At 37.2% G+C, this 21,747-nt stretch overlaps 2 protein-coding genes and 1 long non-coding RNA gene across 5 annotated transcripts in view; 1 reads left to right on the forward strand and 2 right to left on the reverse strand.

The window, feature by feature from the left end:
- Positions 1–21,747, forward strand: part of LOC127867092 (uncharacterized) — a 377,266-nt gene that overhangs the window by 195,510 nt on the left and 160,009 nt on the right. The gene's annotated exons all lie outside the window — the stretch shown is intronic.
- Positions 1–21,747, reverse strand: part of LOC127867107 (dihydrofolate reductase-like) — a 235,249-nt gene that overhangs the window by 19,880 nt on the left and 193,622 nt on the right. The gene's annotated exons all lie outside the window — the stretch shown is intronic.
- Positions 5,188–6,993, reverse strand: LOC127867122 (uncharacterized). Its single transcript, XR_008043293.1, has 3 exons — positions 6,727–6,993; positions 5,754–5,913; positions 5,188–5,451 (listed from the first exon to the last, which is right to left on the reverse strand). It is a non-coding gene; the product is annotated as an uncharacterized LOC127867122 (long non-coding RNA).

Consider the following 21,747-nt stretch of genomic DNA (forward strand, 5'->3'; position numbering starts at 1 on the left):
CTTAATTGATGTCGGCATTACACAATGCATCTTAAATGACACATTTGTATAGATGTTTGATTTTCTTTAATGTCTTTAATGAGCTGAACACGCGATTAATTAAGACGCATGGAGAATGATGACTGTTCTTCAAGACCGATCCATCAAGGAGTGTCCCCAAACAAAAGTGACGGATTTTTTCACGAAATGAACTTGTTATGCGTGAAAAGCTGTGCTAGGATTATTTAAACAATCCATTTAAAACGCATCGAACGTACCATATCGCTATTTTAATCATTTCAACATTCTGTTGTATGAGACGGGTTATACATAAAGATATTAAAACAGTATCGCATTTTATGTTTTATTTTAATTTGCCTTCAACACCCTTGATTTGTAACTCTGTGACGTCACCAGCTTACAGCTCGCGTGCCATTCATGGCAACGTTTTTTAACTGCGGCAGTATCACACGAGATACACGCAGTCCTCATGGAAAGTATATACAGCAACAAAAAATGGATTCAATACTTATCTACCAACGCTTACTGTGTGATTGTGACATTCACAAAGCTTTACGTCATGTGTGAACATGTACTAAAATTCGGTTACGCGTTTTTGTATTTACATTGTTTAACAACATTTGATTTTTTTTAACTTAATAAATGTCTGCGTAACAAGAAAATATCATTCTTGATGCGAAATAAGTATGTAAATGTACATAAACATAAGGATTATGTCAGAAGTTAAATATCTAACTATTGAAACAGTTTCGTTAATCCGGAAATTTCTGCCGGAACGGACGTGTCCTGATAAACGCGGGGTCACTGTATATGTCTTTTAAATAATTGTAATTAAACATAGATAAAAGCCTTACATCGTGAGTTCAAACATGACTTACCTAAACCGTATAATGCATCCAGTGGGTTTGATCAAGTCCGCCTATATTAGAAGCGAATGTTCAAAGCAATATTCTAGCTTGATAGCCACGCGATACAGAAATCTGTCCTGACGAAGTGATCAAACACTTTCAAGTGGTGAACGCTCTGATCACTAAGTAATAGTTTAGTGGTAAATTAAGCACTGTGTGTTTTGAATGCAAAATTGCGAGAACAATTTCATTCCGTTGAACAATTAATATAAGTTAAGCTATTACATTGACTCTCTACAACAAAAGTGTGTCCTCTGTGTGTTTTTTAAAGATTAAGCTACACTCAGTTAGTTACAAGAGCATCAAAACTGCTATGATAAACATTACTGAAGACATTTTGAACGACGATGTGTTTTAATTTTTGTTTTGAAACGGTTTATTTTGAATCGCTGAGATGTTTAAGCACAGCCTAAAATTTCGCACTTAAAAAGGGGTTGTCGCTACGTTGTCCCCTGACAGATGGCAATTTACACAAATTGCTTAAAACTGTAAAAAAGATGTAACAAAAAAAAGTTATACGCGTGAAGGAGACCTCCATAGACATTCCTTGTGTTCTGCGTTACATAGATGCAATTCCAATAATTAATATATCAGTCCATATGCCAACGGTTACACGCATTTAAATAAAACTGGGGTTATAATCACTTAACATTTTACAATATCATAAAATATAAATTTTCAAAATTGAGACACATTTGACAGTTTCGTTTATTCTAAAATATTGTAAAAAACACAACTGTAGATTCTTTTAAAATAAATAATTGTTATGAACTTCATATTTTGTGCAATAGTGTATACTTAATTATTTTAATTGTACAATTATTGTATGTGTCCTTCAAATTAAATGATTTTATGTATTAATATTTATATTTTGGCAATATCTTAGATTTAATGATCTATCTGGATGCAAGAAAGGTTTGACGATTTTGTATATATAGCTGCAATTTCTGGATATTTAATTTTAGTGAATTGTTTTCAATTGTTCGGTAGTATTGTTTTTGTGTGGGTGGACTACCTGAAGGAAACCGCTCTCCCGGTATTATAACCACTAATAAAACTCACATGCGCCAGGAGTGTAAATTGAAACCGGGTCGCAGGATATTGTGTTGACTTTACGCAGTTAGATAACTTGTTCACAGTTTGGCAAACTAACGATTTTCAGAAAAAAATGTCATAGATTCATACAATAATGTATGCATTTTTAAACAGGCGAAATAACGCTAATGGATAAGAAAAATTATTTCTTCATTAATGGATACTCATCATAATTTGCAAAATACGAGTATTACTAACATAGCGTTTATAATGTGTAATACTTTATAACAGCGTGCTTGGCGCAGTGGTAACCCTCTTGCTTTTGCTTACAGCGAACCCGGGTTCGAATCCCGGTGAAACATTATAGATTTGTTTGAAAATGTTTTAATGAGATTTTACTAAACTACGAAAACATGCGAAAATGTCGCTTAAATTGATATCTAAGATTTATGGAAAATGAAACTGATATACAAATCTTAGACATTATTTAACTGCGTTAAGTCAACAAAACATCCATGGACGATTCCAAATTGCGCAGCTCTGTTAATAATGAGCGCTCTGTGTAACTGAAACCGCAAAGACATGTGTACGAAAGTACTGACAATAAAACGTTTTTACTACGCATCGATTTGATTAGGCACACGCAACTAGACTGCATCCGGCGTTTTACTGACTCGCAGAGACAGGGCTTTTCCGTCAAAATAGGTCGTTGTTTAATAGTCGAACACTATTTTTGAGTTTAATTTTCCCGATGTTTCTGGATATCCGCTTTATATGAATTACATATTACAAATTGTAATGTCGCATTTGATTAACTTCATGTTGCGTAATGCATGGCAACATGGTTGTTGCATTTTGCTTTCGTCTTGTTGAGATGCTAGTGTTATAACTAGTGTAAATGCGGGGTGTACAAACAGTATGTTGGTAACGAATAGCACGATACAAAAAGCATTTGGCATATACAAAAATGCAATTGTATTCTGTCAACATGGTGTTGTCGTTAAACAATATGCAATTGTCATTTAGCAACATGCTTGGACTGGCGGATTTTCCCTACCATAAGTAGGGTGATGTTTATTTTTGTTGCACTCATGTTAGATTTAAATTGAGTATGTGTGTGTTTAATAAAATTTATTTTATGTTACAAAGACAACTTGAATGCTTGAAAATTGAATGATGAGTGTTGTTCATTGTTGAATTACATATTTTTACACTTCGTATGCATTTTACTGTTGTTATGAAAGAGGATTATCCATTTACTGTGCAATCATTATTTGATATAGGTCTTCTTTTTAAATGAGCCACGTTATAAGAACAATGGACTTAATTCTCTTGCGTAAAGTGTCATACCTGATATACTAAGCGGCTGATAAATTGAGTACTCTAAATAATGCAAGTTTGAATACAATATATACAAATGAAGTAACCATATCGTTATTCGAATAAAGTAATAGACGCACAACCATACCAATCATATGTAGAACACATGCTAGAAGAACAGCTGTAAATATGACCGTATTAATGTTTGATTGTATTCGCGCGGGCATTATACACAATTTTCCCAGACACAGCTCATTTCTAGAAGATTTGTAACGGAACCACACAAGTTTGTCTGATGATGAGAAATCCTGTTCAAGCAGGACGTTGGGAAATAACATATAGCCATAAACAAAAATAATCAAGCAAGATAGCATCAACAGTTAGCATCGCTTATATTTTATCGAAGGTTCATTGATTGCAAGACGAAATAAAGAAAATAAATCGTTGAAGAAACAACAAGCATGTCCACGCCCAATCACGGGCCATTTTCACAGAAGTTTAGGGGAAAATGCCTATTCAACAATTAGGGTAAGTTACTCTTTTCCTTGGGCGGATGTTTACCAATTATTTTTGGTTTAGATCATCGTAATGTTCTTCATAAAGAGGTCAAAATCTGGTTATTGTATATACAACAAATAATTTGTTGTTGTTTTTATTTAACAGTGATTAAGCCTCGCACTGGGACTCGGTGCTTAATGCATGTGTGTAAAGTGTCGTCCCAGATTAGCCTGTCCAGTCTGCAATGGCTTATCAGGGGCGAGGCTTTCCGCCTAAACTTGATTTTCCTTAAGAAGCAATTTCATTTCATGAAAAATTCACAAAAGCAGAAAGTGTTTTCCCTGATTATTTGATGACACTGTACGTTGAGCCCATATTTGTCAGTACGAGCCTTTTATTTTCTGTCACAAAACATGCACATGGTGTTTTGCTTAACCGACCGCTAATGTTCGAACATCACAGAAGAAGAGGTTTGTTTTATGAGGAAAACATATAAACATTATTTATTTAATGTCAGGGTTAAGATTGATACGTCTAAAGTGTTCAAGAAGTTTTTGTTAATTCATTTAAGGAATAACAGCCCCGTACATGGCGGCCATGTGAATAAGGACTATATACAATGGATATCGTTGATCAATTGCGTTTTGCGAGTAACATAGCAGGAATGAAACTGGGACGTTTAATATACCCTAACTCTAGCACGATTGAAATTATACTTATTGATCATTACATCATTAATATATTATCTACACAATGTTCACTTCGTGCGTGTAGTTAATATATATTCTTATTAGTTTATACTTGATGCTTTATTAATCAATTGCTGGAATATAACGTTTCACACATATATTTTTTATTAGTTTATTTGAAACAATTTTAGGATGTTTGGATTGCGTAAAGTTCAAAAATTTGCCAAATTCCATTGACATTCAATGTTTCCTCTGCATTAATTACAACAGGAAATCCAATGCAAACGTGAGCTGAGGTTCGCCGCTATTTCAGTAATTATAACTTAATAAATAAATACCTACCAGTGCTCTAACACGTGTCACTTCTATAATAAGCGCTATCTTGTTCTCATTTACGGACCAATTTACTTATAGAGAACCAAACCCCTTCAAATTTAAATTAAAGGCACTTTTCCCACAGGTATAATCTGTTTTGAGAAAGATCACAAAGTTTCGGTACAATGACACACAGATTAATTCATAAAAGTTGCCGTTGAAAGCGCCATGCGTAACAGCGTTTCGCGTCAAGAATTAAGGTAGAAAAGCCAAACTTGGTTACATCATACATGCAGCACTTAGACTCCATACAAGGCATGTCTTTCGATTCTAATAGGCAAAGCTGATCTTACATATGGCTTAATAAGTGAAGAAGATCATCAATGGCAATATTTGTGCATCAAAGCAGGTTTTGAACTGGATCCGAACAAACTTTTTTTTATTTTTTTTGCACATTTTAGGTAAAATCCATGTAGAAGCAGCAATTCTGATGTCATTTGACCCAACAAAAGGGACCGCTTGCATGGAAAAACAACACACTTGACTTCCTGACTAAAAAAAGTCATCGTCAGACATGAGCTTTAAGTCTTTTGTCACACCTGGACCTATGATTCCTCGGCTCGAGTTCCGTCTCGGGCAGGCTCCGGAAAGTGTCAGTCTGGCCCGGGTGCTCAATTCCGTGTAATCTGAGAAAACAAAAAAGGTTTTTTGTGCGCATTTACCCATTACGGTGCCAACTAATGTAAGTTAGATACAATTAGAGTAAGCTTTCAATAGTCTTTCTTGCTTTATTTGCTGCAAATGGTTAATTCACCACGCCGGCATCACATTGTCGGGCACACCGGCAAAGTCATCGCCACAAAATTTGGTTTCAGAGCTGCAGTCAATGTAAAACACCCAATTTTCCTAATTTTGGTGACAAAAGTGTGCCAGGATATCAAAGAAATCATTTTACAATAGATTTAATTGAAAATAACGGCGTACTTACCTGCAAAGACACCGATCCTCTCGACACGACTGGGCGAGTGTTGAGGGCCGTCTCCGAATCAGTCACGCTGTACAGTTTTTGATGGCCTGTCACTTCAGCCGGACTTGTAAACCAATTGGACGACAGTTCAGGCAGAGCTATAGACCCATTTTGACACCGCCTACAAATGCACACTTAGGTTTACGCATAATATTAAGGTCACTTAAATACAGATTCCCTGTTGTTTTTCATGCAGGGTCTATCGCAACAACATTCTTCCAGGAAAGAAAGCATAATATTATTATCATTTTTGTGTTTTCAGCTGAATACTTGATTTTACTTGAACTCAGCAAGATATCCAAACAGGTAAAATAAGGCAAAGTAGTGTTATTCTGAGTAGATCTGCCTGAATGGGTTGAAGGCGAAGGCAGATAGAAGTGTCGGTCCAAAATTGGCGGGCATTTTTAACAGTAAAACGCTCAAAAAGTAAACAATAATAATAAATACAGATGAAATAAAGACATGCATTAGGTTCATTATTGAGATTGATGCAAATTAATGTCAAAATGGCACTGAAAAACAATACCGGGTGTTTAAGTAGTCTTAGAATATGTCTCCGGAACAGGTTTCGGTGTGATTTTCCAGCATTTACCCCCCTTATGACCCCAAGTGCAACAGCCCAATTGCAAACAGCCCTAATTTGGGTCAAAATGACATCTGGCAGTTATGTTTTGCAAAACAGAGAGTTTTTGATGGTCAAATGTCAAAATTCTGGCAGACGACTAACTTGGTCGGATGTGCTTAAAGGTTACGCATGCGCAATTAATTTCCTTCTATATTACATATAAAATAGTTGAAGTTCGATATCAATTTTTACCATGATCAAGCGCATACCCACTATATCATCATACATCATTGGAAAGATTAATGCATAATCTTTTGAAAAAAAAATGCATGTCATTAAATTCTACACGCGCAAACTCAAAATATTTACCTTAGAATAGGCAAACCGGTTTTGACAGCTGTGCAGACAACCATTTTGGGCTCAAATAGTATGACCTACTTTCAAAGCCTGGAACCATCAACACAAAAAGTAGAGCACAAAAATGGCGTAATTTCTTATTGCTTACAAATATACCTTCAAGTTGATACCAAAACCAACCATTTGCAATGTATTTTACAAATCCTAGGCAGCATGCACTCAACAATGTGTGCTAAGTATCAAACTGACTGCATGTAACCCTAAACACATGAGTTCCGGTTTGGGGTTATGTGACCTACATAAATATACTTATCTTAGTGGCACAATGTACCATCTTAAGGTAAACGCCGATTGATAAGACTAACGTGGCCGAATAATTAAAGAAACATTCTCAATCTTTATGTATTTTAACTAAAAGCATTACCATATATTTGTATTTGACTTTTAACAATGATCTCAACAGAGAAAAGTTAATGATCCATGACTGATTATATGCGATCTACTTTCGAGAGAGAATGATGTTTGAAACGATAAAAAGTCATCAATCCCAGGAAGCTGAAAGCAAATTGGTTATTCCAATAATCGAGAACTATTTTTGCAGTCCTGACCTATATTTTCTCTATAAATTAGGTCACAGGAAAACACGTCATACTTATCTTTTTCTTAAAATATATCATCTTTACGCCAGTAAATATTTTGAAATACCCAAATTATCGTTCTTTATGTTAGCCATTCTATTCACAGAGCGGTGACGTCAATGCGTTCAGTTTTATTAAGTGCACGTTACCGAAATATTCATGTCTTTTTTGCTAAATGTGCTAACACTAAGATGTAGTCCGCAGAGGTATGAAATAATGAAATAAATTGTTCTGATGTATATTTTGCTCTTAATTCTAGGACGCGCTAAGAAGTTGTCATATTATTATTGAATTGCACGATGATTTGTATTCTTATGTAAAATAATAGAATACTAGTATTAAAATCATACAATATATGTCATTGTATTTAAAGACATCTTTGAACGCTACCTTCGTTGGAGAATTGGCATAAATCAAGAAAATATGAGCCTCGATCTGCGAAAACGGTGCTTAATGCATGTGCACACAGTGGCTCATAGATTAGCATGTGCAGTCCGCATGCGCGGCAAAGTTAAAAAAATAAACATGATCGATGATATTTTTTACAATGTTTTCAGACGCAGATATAATCTGAGTGCAGTGTGACCGGATTATACAGGTATCCCGTAAATGAAGCATATGTTAAGCTTTTTAGAAATGCATTTATGAAATATATGAAACCGAAACCATGAAGATGTATATATTTCATGGTCGAATGTGTCAACGATGCATAAGTTACCACGATTCGCGGCTGTCTGGTTATCGTAGTGGTTAGTACACGCGCTTCTCACTTAGGCGAATCTGGTTTAATTCCCGTGCGCGGAAGCATGTGAGTTTTGTACCCGGTCGCAATGCCGGACAGGTCGGATGTCCCCAGGAAAATCCATCCCATGAAATACCACACCAGAGTTGAAAATATTCCACTAACAACTAAATAGCTGTACAATGCAGCGGTAATCCATATTGGCACAGTAAGCCAACTAGGTAGTAGTGCTTGGAAATACACCGGGTTCTCACATACTGCAGCCTCATGTGCGGAAACTGCAGCCTCATTCGCGGAATGACCTCCTTAGGTTCAAAATACACACACAGGCACATTTGTCTATGATGCTTGCTTCGTTCACATTTAGGAAAAACTTTAGGTAAAGTTGTAAACTAAATCAAATAAGGCATTCATATCGCAAATTAAGTCTCTACTGAGAATTGTTCCCAGCGATATCCAGTTTCACAGTGATTTTAAAGCCACAGTTTGCTTTCCATGCGGAAAGTTTGCTTTGAATAAACCTCAACCTTGAAACGGTTGTGGTATTTGCAAAAATTGTCATCGAATTATTCTTTTCCTGCGTTGATTATACAGCAACTGACATTACTCTGTCGTATGATTTTCCAAGGATTTTGTTTCTTTCGTAAAAATCTACGCAGAGGCAGTTGCCTCGTCGTTTCCGATCTTACAACTCAACACATGGCCTTTGTTGAACATGTTCTGGTACGATGCATTTGAGCGGCGCTCTGGGAGAAGAGGGGTAAACGAATGGGTGTTAAGCGTCATCCCAGATTAGTCTGTGCAGTCTGCACAGGCTAATAAGGCACGACACTTTCCGCTTTACAGCATTTGTTTTGTTTAAATTAAGTCTCGTATTAGTAAAAATCGAGTAAATGAAAATCCAGTTTATGCCGAAAGTGATATCCGTGATCAGCCTATGCGGACTGAACAGGCTAATCTGGGACGACACTTAACGCGCATGTATTAAGCCCTGATCAGCCTATGCGGACTGAACAGGCTAAACTGGGACGACACTTAACGCGCATGTATTAAGCCCGGAGTAAATCGAGTAAATGCGGAAAGTGTTGTCCCTGATCAGCCAGTGCGGACTGAACAGGTTAATCTGGGACGACACTTAACGCGCATGTATTAAGCCCTGATTAGCCAGTGCGGACTGAACAGGCTTATCTGGGACGACACTTAACGCGCATGTATTAAGCCCGGTTTTCCCAGAATGAAGCTTATTTATACAAATTGTGAACTTAGTCTAGAATGTCACATGGTTCGTGTACTTCGACGTCATAAATATGTTCAAAACATTTCGCTTACTACAGTTATGTGAAATGAATGTTGTAGTTCTTTAATTGTTAATACGGCGGCATAAAGGGGAAAGAGGAAATATTTTATGTAACTTTTTCTATGACGTGCGCACGCCATAGCTATGACGTGGGCACGCCATAGTTATGACGTGCGCACGTCATAGAAAAAGTTAAATAAAATATTTGTTCTGTCCCCTTAATGCCGCCGTAGTTACTACTATCACTCATATCTATATTCTTTAAAGAGACTGGATACATAGGCCAACCCTACCCGGGGAACGAAATCGCGATACTGCGACTGGAACTTCCGGCCTTCCTCTCCAGCTACAACCGCCCGGTGTGCCTTTCCATCGCCGCTACTTCCGGTTAGCGGCGTTGCGCATGTGACGTCAATGTCGACCGTTTATGATGCTTACGTTGATGCCGAATGTTACGTTACTGGGAACGGAGCGACCGAAGACATCCTTGATGGTGAGATCGTAAAATGGTTTCATTTAAGGATGGCATAACGTAATTATCGTTGAGGAAAAAACATAAATTTTAAACAACAGCGTTATTATCACCAAAATAGAACTCTTTATGATGCTTATTATCATTATAATCATCAGCAGCACTATGAATACCATGATTATATTAATCATCGTCATCGTCATCATCATCATAATCATCTCATCATCATCATCATCATCATCATCATCATCATCATCATCATCATCATCATCATCATCATCATCACCATCATCATCATCATCATCATCATCATCATCATCATCAGCAGCAGCATCATCATCATCATCATCATCATCATCATCATCATCATCATCATCATCATCATCATCATCATCATCATCATCATCATCATCATCATCATCATCATCATAATCATCATCATCATCATCATCATCATCATCATCATCATCATCATCACCACCACCACCACCACCACCACCACCACCACCACCACCATCGTCATCATCATCATCATCATCATCATCATCATCATCATCATCATCACCATCATCATCATCATCATCATCATCATCATCATCAGCAGCAGCAGCAGCAGCAGCAGCATCATCATCATCATCATCATCAGCAGCAGCAGCATCATCATCATCATCATCATCATCATCATCAGCAGCAGCAGCAGCAGCACTATGAATACCATGATTATATTAATCATCGTCATCGTCATCATCATCATAATCATCTCATCATCATCATCATCATCATCATCATCATCATCATCATCATCAGCAGCAGCAGCAGCAGCAGCAGCATCATCATCATCATCATCATCATCATCATCATCATCATCATCATCATCATCATCATCACCACCACCACCACCACCACCACCACCATCGTCATCATCATCATCATCATCATCATCATCATCATCACCATCATCATCATCATCATCATCACCATCATCATAACGTTCTCAGTTTGAAACGGATACACTTGTTTGAAATGTGCGCGTTATTTTCTTCTGCGAAACGGCTTGATAACTGTTCACGTTTGGATAATTCACAATACATGTACTATGCCATTTGGAATGAACTAATTTAAGCCCTTCAAACTAAACAGCTGAAACCATAAAAGATGTATATTTAAAGGTGCGACACGTCATGTACACTTGCCATATTTACAGTTCCATTAAGTAACACTTACTTGTATGATTATGATGAATGTATGTGAGCCTCGCCCTGTGAAAACGAGGATTAATGTATTTGCGTACACTGTCCGCACAGGCTAATCTTGGACGACACTTTCCACTTTAATGGAGTTTATTTTTAAATAAGTCTCTTCTCAACGAAAATCCAGTCTAGATGGATTAATATGCAGACTGCCCAGGCTAATCTGGGACGACACTTTTTATTTATCCCCGTTTTCCCAGAGCGAGGCTCATTTTAATTAAGGCAACTCCATCAATCTACATTAATGTACATTTAGGGGTGTTAAAGGGGCCTTTTCACAGATTTTGGCATTTTTTTAACTTATTCATTAAATGCTTTATATTGATAAATGTAAACATTGGATCGTAAAAGCTTCAGTAAAAAATCAAGAATAAAATTAAAAAAAGGAAAAGAACATCGCCCGGAGCAGGTTTCGAACCAGTGACCCCTGGAGTCCTGCCAGAGTCCTGAAGTAAAAACGCTTTAGCCTACTGAGCTATTCCGCCGAGTACACATAGTTGACGTATTTTATACCTTATATAAGCAATCTTTGTAGTTTCACAAAATTTAACGACAAAAACAGAACTCTCCAAATTATTCAATCGTTTCGCGTTGCAACGCTTTATAATTTTTAGGTTTTAAAATCGTCAAAAGATGCATATAATGGCTATATTAGACCATGGTAAATGTTCAGTATTACTGTTTCCTCACAAATATCATAACTAAAACGAAAATTTGCGAATCTGAAACAACTTTTTTCAATTTTGTCAATTTACCAAAGCGTGAAAAGATCCCTTTAAGAAAATGTTGGCATGTGACATTAGAGGCGCGCCGGTGGTGTGAACCATTCCATCTTGTTAAATATTATTATGTAACTTCATTCTAAAATTATTTTCCAATTTCCTCGAAACCGTGTTAAAATTGTGCGAGATATTATAAGAACACAAATCTTTTTCAGGCCCGTTTTCGTCCATGGCGCCTGCGTGGCAACTTCAACTGAAACGCGTGCATCTCGTGCTAACCAAAATCTGCCGAACCACGGCTACTACAACTTCCGTAGTGACGTCGTCTGCATCGCCAGTGAGGGACCGGAAGCGCCCACGTGCTTCGAAAGTACGACTGAGAATTGGAGCTAGTGGTTTATCACTCCCTTAAGGCTTTTCCGTGTAAGGTCTGTAAGTGAAACTGCGGCCAGAAATAGCTTCAAATGTAAAAAGGGGCTAGTGTTTATTTGACGCATAATGCGAAGCGTTTTCGTGTAAGCTTCGCAAGTGAAAATTTGGGAAAATATTTGCTTCATGATTGAGACTGCCGATCTCGTACATTACAATTTGTTTAACATGGTTGTAACAACGTTCGATATCCTGGCGCGTTTTAAATGCGGTTGTTGTGGGGATGGATATTCGTCATTATTAGTGAGACTGCTCATTTCCAACTTACAATTTCTATAACATGAATGTAAAACCGTTCTACAGTGTAGCGACATCCTGGTGTGATGACACACTCTCGTAAAGAATAAGATCAGAATGGACCACATTTTAAGTTTATCAAAAATAAGATCATGAAAAACTAATTGCATGCATGCGGACCAATGAAAACAGGCTATTTAATAATTATCAGAATCTGAACGCAAATGTCACCAAACATTGCACAATACGATTGTGATTTCGACATAGTAGCTCGGTTGTAAGCTATGAGTTGTTTTTTTACGGAATAAATATTGTTGTTGTGTCTATCTTTGTTGTTTAAATGAATACATGCTAAACCAAACTGTCTGACCTATATGGGGTGATTCTGGCGGTCCGCTTTTCTGTCGGCTGGGGACTGGAAGTTTGGAGCTACAGAAATAATCCGTTTCGGTTTCGGAAACTGCCTGCACGATGTTGTCCCTAGCGTCACTGCTTCCGTGCAAGCTTATTACGTCTGGATAAACGACGTCACCGGTAAGCTCAACATTATCGCCTAACTAGTTTATTAGCCGTCATTTAACGAACGAAAAGCAAAGTGATTTAGATACGCGGACTATAATGACAATTTTGCCATTAGCTGAGGATGTTTGTTGATTGTTTTAATTTTCAGATGTGGTTTAAAACGTGTCAACTGATGCAACATACACTGAACAAATACATTTTAACATACGAAATCCTGGACCCTTTTCCTTTTAACCAGCATGTTTAAATATTCGAATGAATGCTCCATGTATTAGTATAATGAAGGAAAGAATATGTACTTGGTACAAGTATGTTTCATGTTCTTGCTTCATATTCAACAAATGAAACCGAGCTTGGATAAAATTTTCTTTATACTTGTATTAAATTAGTCTAAAACGTCAGATCCGATTATCAGGGAAGACACTTTCCCCTAAAACAGGGTCTTCGTTTAGAAAAGACTTCCTTCGGACGAAAAGAACATTAAAAACGGAAAGTGTTGCTTCTGACGACACTTTACGAACATGCATTATACCCCGTGTTCCCAGAACACTTTACGAACATGCATTAAACCCCGTGTTCCTAGACCACTCTACGAACATGCAGTAAACCCCGTGTTACCAGACCACTTTACGAACATGCATTAAATTCCGTGTTCCCAGACTCTACGAACATGCATTAAACCCCGTGTTCCCAGAACACTTTACGAATATGCATTAAAGCCTGTGTTCCCAGAACACTTTACGAACATGTATTAAACCCCGTGCTCCCAGAACACTTTACGAAAATGCAGTAAACCCCGTGTTCCCAGAACACTTTACGAATATGAAGTAAACCCCGTGTTCCCAGAACACTTTACGAACAAGCATTAAATCATGTGTTCCCAGAGCGAGGCTTACATTTTACAGAATCAGCATCATCAATAATAGTCGTGATTTCATTTAGATATCAGCATCATCAATAATAGTCGTGATTTCATTTAGATCATCAATAATAGTCGTGATTTCATTTTGATATCAGCATCATCAATAATAGTCGTGATTTCATTTAGATATCAGCATCATCAATAATAGTCGTGATTTCATTTAGATATCAGCATCATCAATAATAGTCGTGATTTCATTTAGATATCAGCATCATCATTAATAGTCGTGATTTCATTTAGGTATCGGGATAAAACAATTATTTTTCGGTACAGTATTTTATTAACTAGATGGACACTCAACGTACATGACTTTAAAGTGTAAACATTGGAGTTAAATATGACATACGACACATATGGGAATAATAAACATGACTTCATATAAAATACACATTAAAAATGACTGTAAGCGACGTAAAAAGTACTTTTGTATATGAAATGTGCTTTAAAAGGGGAATTTAAGTATACACATTTTAATCGGCTGTTTGTTTTTTCTACACTTTTGTTAAATGAGATGGTTCTAAATCGTGCAGAGCGTTAAAGCAAATTAAATAAAAAATCAAATCTTAAAAAAATTAAACGAGAGTTTCACAAACTGAAACTGATCAAATGAGCGTCGCTTTGGGAAAACGGGGTTTAATGCATGTGTGAACAGTGTCGTCCAAAATTAGCCTGCACAGTTCTCCCATGCTAATTAGGGGCTACAATTTCGCCTTAACTGGATTTTCGCTAAGAAGAGACTTCCTTTGACCAAACAGTATCATAAAAGCGGACAGTTTCCACCCTGATTAGTGCAATTTTCACAGGCTAATCTAGGACGATATTTGTCGAGCATGCATTAAGCACCGTTTCCCAGAGCGAGGCTCTGATGTGTACGTTCTTACCTCAGAAGGACAGCATTTTTAAACTACAATTCAATTTAGCACGACTTTAGGAATATCCTCAGAACACTCGTACATTTCACCAACGAGCAAATACTATAGAATCATTGATATACGGCGGTATAAAACTTGTGGATGAAAAACTTACAAATTTGTGGACTCGTAAATTCATTGAACTGTGACCCCCCCCCCATTCAAAACAAACAATAAAACCTAACAAGAACTAATTGTTCGTTGTTTCACGATGTAGAACGAGAAATCACGATTTCACACGAGTAATCACGATGTCGCATAAGTAATCACGGTGTCACACGAGTAAACACGATGTCACACGCGTAATCACGATGTCACAGAATAATGACGATTGTACTGAACCTATGCATCCTACGTATGTGTAGTAAGATAAATACTAAGGCACTCATTTAATAATAGTTCAAACAACAAAATCATACTGAACATTCTACATTGAATAGTAAGTGATCACAAATCATATACAGTATTCTTCTTGAAATATCCCCGAACATACTAACGCAAGCGAAGAATAACGTGTAAAGTTTTGTTAAACGAGCTTATGATAAAAACACAACAGACCGCGCTAGCAGGCGCCTACACCTATAAATTGTGTCATGTCCGGTGCAACGGCCGCTTAACGCTGCAAAACTTTGTACATCATCTGCATCCTCTTCGCACGTGTAGGAGTCGCAGATCGGCACGCAGTTCATGTAACTGTCACTTAGGAGGAAATTTCCGCCACCGGAAAGCCCAATGCAGCACAGCAGTGCGTTTGAGCAGTATTTTGTATCGCGCGCGGAGCAGGAGTCTCGTTAGAAGCCGCAGATCTCCCCAAGCTTGAAGCAGTTTTTGTTATGGAAGTCGCGCTCAGCAACAGCCGGTTCCGATTTTTGGCCTTGTGCTTGTGACCGTTCATTTTCCATTTGCGACTCGTTTTGAATTCAGTTCCGCGTTCGCCCGACTTCCATTGCGCTGTTGTCTTTTACACGACGTCTCGGAGGTTGATCATCTTCTCGAGGGTTTCCACGAGACGTTTATTGGTGTCGCCACTGGCCATAATGTTCTCAATTATTTGATTCGCTGCATTGAGAGCAATCGTATCCGGTCCACTGCCACCGCCGGAAATGGCGCCGGAGAAGGCTCTAGTCATACCGTCGGCATAAAGGGAACCTCCGTCTCGCAGCGAACTGGAAAACAAATTTGCATGTTCCTTTGCTGATTCTTGTGTTTTTGAATGAAATGGAAAAAAATGTGTTTGAATATGCTTATGTATATATTAGTAAAAAATAGAACCAACATTTGGTGTCTATATGCGAAATCTAAAGAAGGATCCTACAGTTGGACTCGAACCCGTGACCTACCGATCACGAACACATTATTCACGTCGCCACTGCGACCTGTATGCAAATAGTTTTGTTTCGTGTTATAGTTTACACATATGTCTCATACACCGCGAATCCAAAACATCGCCTTAATGATATTTATTAAATTGCTAGGGCAAAATCGCACGTTTTATGTTGAATAACTCACCAAGGCAGTTTTACTTTTAATAAACGTTGATAATTAAAGACACGATTGACAATGAATATACTATACCTTGTCAGTGACTTCAGGAAAGAGTTCACGCTTTCTTCGGAGTCTTTATTCGCAGACACGTGATCTTAAATGGAATCAATAATTAAGCCTCGTTGTGTGACAACTATTCTTAAAGCATGTGCGAAATGTCTCATGCAAGATCAGCCTGTGTAGTCCGCACAGTCTCATCAGACACGACACATAACATCATGACTGGATTTTGTTTGAGTAGAGACTTCCTTTAAACGAAAACTACGTAGAAACAAAACGTGTCGTCTCTGATCAACCTGCGCGGACAACACAAGCTTATTTTGGGCGACCCCCTTACGTAAATGCATTAAGCCCCGTTTTCCAAGAACGCAGCTCAATTTCATTACACGCATAGTAAATATCAGGCAAATACTGTTGACTTCAAAACTGTATGCAATCTAATAAAATCATCGCATGTAACAACGCATTTCTATTTATTTTCTTTGTTTAATCTTAAATGTATTTTAGTGTTACAAGTTGCTTATGAGTTTCAGAACAAAAGTGTTAGTTGTTTATTGTGTGTTTAAAGTTCTTTAACTTGTTATTTAACTATTTGAATGATGTAATACAGATTTGACAATAACTTTGACAAACTAAAAAAAGATTTTTAGTAATAAAAAAATAATGGTAAAACTCTGCATTGATAAAAAATAACTACAAGCTAACAAGTACACTACGCTTCAATGCAATTCTTTCAATTAAATTATCAGTCTGTAAGAAGGTCCCTATGTACAGGCGAAACAGTTGTGTGTACTTTCTATACGTTTGATGATGCCATACTGCATACATATTCTTTATAATTGACGAAATGTTAATATTGTCTACTAAATTGTTTTAAAAATAAATGCCTATGCCAATAAAAATAAAAACTTGCTTAATAAGTAAATTAAAAACTTGTCTTCTAATTCACAAAAAATAAATCTACATTCTCAACCCATCAGTATATTCGAAAGGTCTGCATACATTGTTTCAAATTGAAATTAACATCTTTTGAAATAACAATAAAACCTTACATCCTAAGAACATTCACGTTAATATCAACACAGAACACGTGCTCATTGGATTTAAAAACATGTTTGTTGCGTCCTGATACTCAAACATTTCTATTCAGTGTGATTAAAAACATATCTTTACTCAACATCTCTTTTGCTCATTTTGTTTTTGGCCTGGGGCGAAGCCCCTAGGCCAAAGTAGTTAAACCGTTTTTTGAAGTGAGCTGACTTGGCTGGCTGCCAAAACAACCGCGAATGAATGAATTTGGAAAAGTCCGATTTACCACTTGGCGGTCATTCATACGCAATCAAAGAAGAGGGACCTATACAAACAAATAGGTCCCTGCAAAGAAGTTCTCAATTACTCGCATTATGAATACATAACATCACTATATAACATGACAGTGTCATAAAACGTGTAAAAAATATTATTGAAGCAAAATTCCTAAGCATTGGATACGGCATAGTTTTTATTATTGTTTGCATATTCATGCGAGAATCTCACTTCCGTTTTATGAATGAAATTCCATTTTGATGACGATGTTCTACGTTTCTAATCATGTGACCAATTAGTGGCATTTGATTGGTTTACTTTTAATGAAACGCAAAACAACATACAACTGTTAGCAATTTTTGTATTCTTTTTCTTTTAAATGTCTGCAAACGTGACGACGGTTGGGGTTTTTGGTTGTGTAATTTGAATGTATTGGATTACGGCAAAATGTGTAAAAAGAGTGTGACTAGTGTCCACTTTTCGATTATAATTTTATAAGAAGTTGACACTGGCTCGATGGACTGCCGACTTCGACAATCAAAGACACGGTTGATCAGCTGTACAAAGGCGTAAAACCTCTTGTATCTTGATCATTTTGGTGAGAAGTAAGTAAAATCCTTTCTTTCCGATTTCCTTGGTATCGGGGGCTTCCGCCCCCAAAAACCCCGCGTTTTGATGGACTAAATGAATAAACATAGCGGACGAATTTTGTTTATCATTTTCTTAGCAACGAAACGTGCACCTGCTGAAAAGTTTTCTGGAATATGCACCAACATGTTAAACCTGTTCAAACATGGTTACAAAATAGTCATCTGCCATATTTTGGATGGTGATTTTATGCATTTGTAACTAGCACATTAACCTTACACCGAACACAAAAACATGTATGTTTCCGGTTACACGCTTAAAACAATGAGGGTCAGTAAGTTTGGATATTTTTTTATATTTGGTTCGAAAATGTTCGGAATTTTTTGATGTTCGTACTCATATTGTACCAACACGATTCAAATAATTTAAATGAAAGTTACAAACAAAACAAATCAAGATATTACAGATATTACAGATACTGACCATCTTGTGATAATCAAGTACTGTTTCACACTGGAGGTTACCGCACAAAACAAATCAAGATATAACACATACTGACCTTCTTGTGATAATAAAGTACTGTTTCACACTGGAGGTTACGATTTCATTTAATAAAACACAGAAACATTTACATTTAAATGAATGCAGAGCTGTCAAGCTTCGCATCGAGGGAACGATTGGTTTTTATAATTAAATAATAAAAAAAACTACCGGAAATTAAATCACAATAATTTGAAATAATGTTTAAAATGTATTAACATTTTATAACAAGTCTGGTTGTATTAGATATAAACATGACTCTGCCTTGTCATTGGATTTTTTCCCCTACCCTTAATTCCAAAATGATGGAAGATAATGGCAGCTCTGCCTTCTTGTTAAGCCACTACGCTTGAGCAGACGGCCATTTTCAAAGATAGCGGCGTGGTTTAAACTTCAGGCCTTTTAAGATCTACATAGGGACCAAATAGTGTCAAACAATATCGTTGTTGTCCACTCGCAATTTTTTTATAAAAGAATTGCAGTCACGGGTAAACTCTGACGGTCGATCGGTAACAGGAAATAAACATAATTTTTGTTAGGCCTTATACAATTAACTCTCCATTAAAACAGCTCGTAATGACTAATCTTAACCCTTTTACACTCCATTTTTAGCTCATCTGAGCACAACATACTCATGGTGAGCTATTGTGATCGCCATTTGTTTGTCGTGCATCATGCAGCGTCAACATTTACCTTGTTTACACTCTAGTGGCTACATTTATTGTCCATTCTTAATGAAACTTGTCTGTGGGTGTGTCTGTCCGAATATGCTGCGTCGCGTGAACCTCCAAAATGCTTGAGCTAAAGACATGCAACTTAACAGGAATATTGGTCAGCATGTTGTATATCCTTCAGGTCATGCACACCATTACTGACAGCTGTTGTCATTTTGCCATTAACTCAATATGTATGTAATCATGTTATACAGGATGAAGAAGAGCGTGACATCCTGGTAGGAAAGTCGAAAAGTCCGACAAAGATGAGATCAATTTACATACAGGATGCAACGGTGGACAGAGTAAAAGTGGCTTTGTGGAGAAACACCAACAAAGACGTCAGAACTGGGGATTACGTCAAAATCACTGATTTGACAATACACACTTACCAAACAAAGTACACAACTGAAACCAGCTTCAATTCTACCTACACAACTTCAGTTACTGTAAGTAAATATTGTGACTGCATACTTTAAGGATTTTTCAAATAATTTAGCTAAGATGCACTTATGGTGGGCAGAACACCATGACAAGTTGCCTATTTTTGTGCCCCCCCCCCAAAAGAAAAACCCTTGTCCGTCTGTTTGCTGTTCTTCTGTGCGTCTGAGTAAAGTTTGTGATATGCATATCTACACAAGTATAAGACCTTCACCCTTGAAACTTAATAAGATTATTGCTTAACACGTAAATTTGTGCACCTGTGGTTTTCCATTTGCTTTTAATATCTTAAAGCAGAGTAATGGCTCTCAACTTAGTAAAATTATACTTTAAAAAAGTTTGCGCATATCTATTAAAGTATAAGACCTACAGTCTTGACACTTCAAGAAAGAAAAGACCTACAGTCACTGTCTTGAATCTTTTTAGCATTATTGCTCACTATGTGAAGTTGTGCATCTGAGTTTTGTTTATGCCCCCCTTCGAAGAAGAGGGGGTATATTGCTTTGCTCATGTCGGTCGGTCTGTCGGTCCGTCCACCAGGTGGTTGTCAGACGATAACTCAAGAACGCTTGGGCCTAGGATCATGAAACTTCATAGGTACATTGATCATGACTCGCAGATGACCCCTATTGATTTTGAGGTCACTAGGTCAAAGGTCAAGGTCACGGTGAACCGAAATAGTAAAATAGTTTCCGGATTATAACTCAAAAACGCGTAGGCCTAGGATCATGAAACTTGAAAGGTAGATTGATCATGACTCGCAGATGACCCCTATTGATTTTCAGGTCACCAGGTCAAAGGTCAAGGTCCGGTGACCCAAAATAGTAAAATGCTTTCCAGATGATAACTCAAGAACGCTTATGCATAGAATCATGAAACTTCGTAGGTAGATTGATAATGGCTGGCAGATGACCCCTATTGATTTTCAGGTCACTAGGTCAAAGGTCACGGTGACCTGAAATAGTAAAATGATTTTCAAATGATATCTCAAGAACGCTTATGCCTAGGATCATGAAACTTCATAGGTACATTGATAATGACTCGCAGATGACCCTTATTGATTTTCAGGTCACTAGGTCAAAGGTCAAGGTCACGGTGACCCGAATAGTAAAATGGTTTCCAAATGATAACTGAAGAACGCTTATTCCTAGGATCATGAAACTTCATAGGTAGATAGATCATGACTTGCAGATGACCCCTATTGATTTTTAGGTCACTAGTTCAAAGGTCAAGGTGACCCGAAATAGTAAAATTGTTTCCGAATGATAACTCAAGAACGCTTATGGTTAGGATTAATGTCTGATGCTGCCTTATCCCTGAAAGGTAATGTTTGTATTGCCATATGAAGTATTTCCTTATTTTTCCAGAAAGTCGAACAACCAACTGTACATGTGACGGTTACAGTAATAGGTGCCTGTGTACAAGATGACGTTACAGAACTTCTCCTCAGTGATGACTCTGTGAGGGCAATACCTTCACAATTATTAATGGCTGCCCTTCCACAAGAACTTGATGAAGACTTGGATCCAGAATCTTTGTTTGCAGAGAGAAAAACAAACTTAAGGCTGCAATTAAAAGGATCAGAAGTACTTTCAGTGATACTTCAGTAAACTGTTATACATATACATGACATTATTCAGCATTCCTAGTTTACCTTGTTTTTCATAGTGTTTTTTTTATATAAATCTACTACTTTTTCATACATTTTACAACAAGCTCCTACTTTTCCTAGTTATGCCCCTCTTCGAAGAAGGGGGAT

The sequence above is a fragment of the Dreissena polymorpha genome, chromosome 2 (assembly GCF_020536995.1).
Source record: "Dreissena polymorpha isolate Duluth1 chromosome 2, UMN_Dpol_1.0, whole genome shotgun sequence".
NCBI lineage: Eukaryota > Metazoa > Mollusca > Bivalvia > Myida > Dreissenidae > Dreissena > Dreissena polymorpha.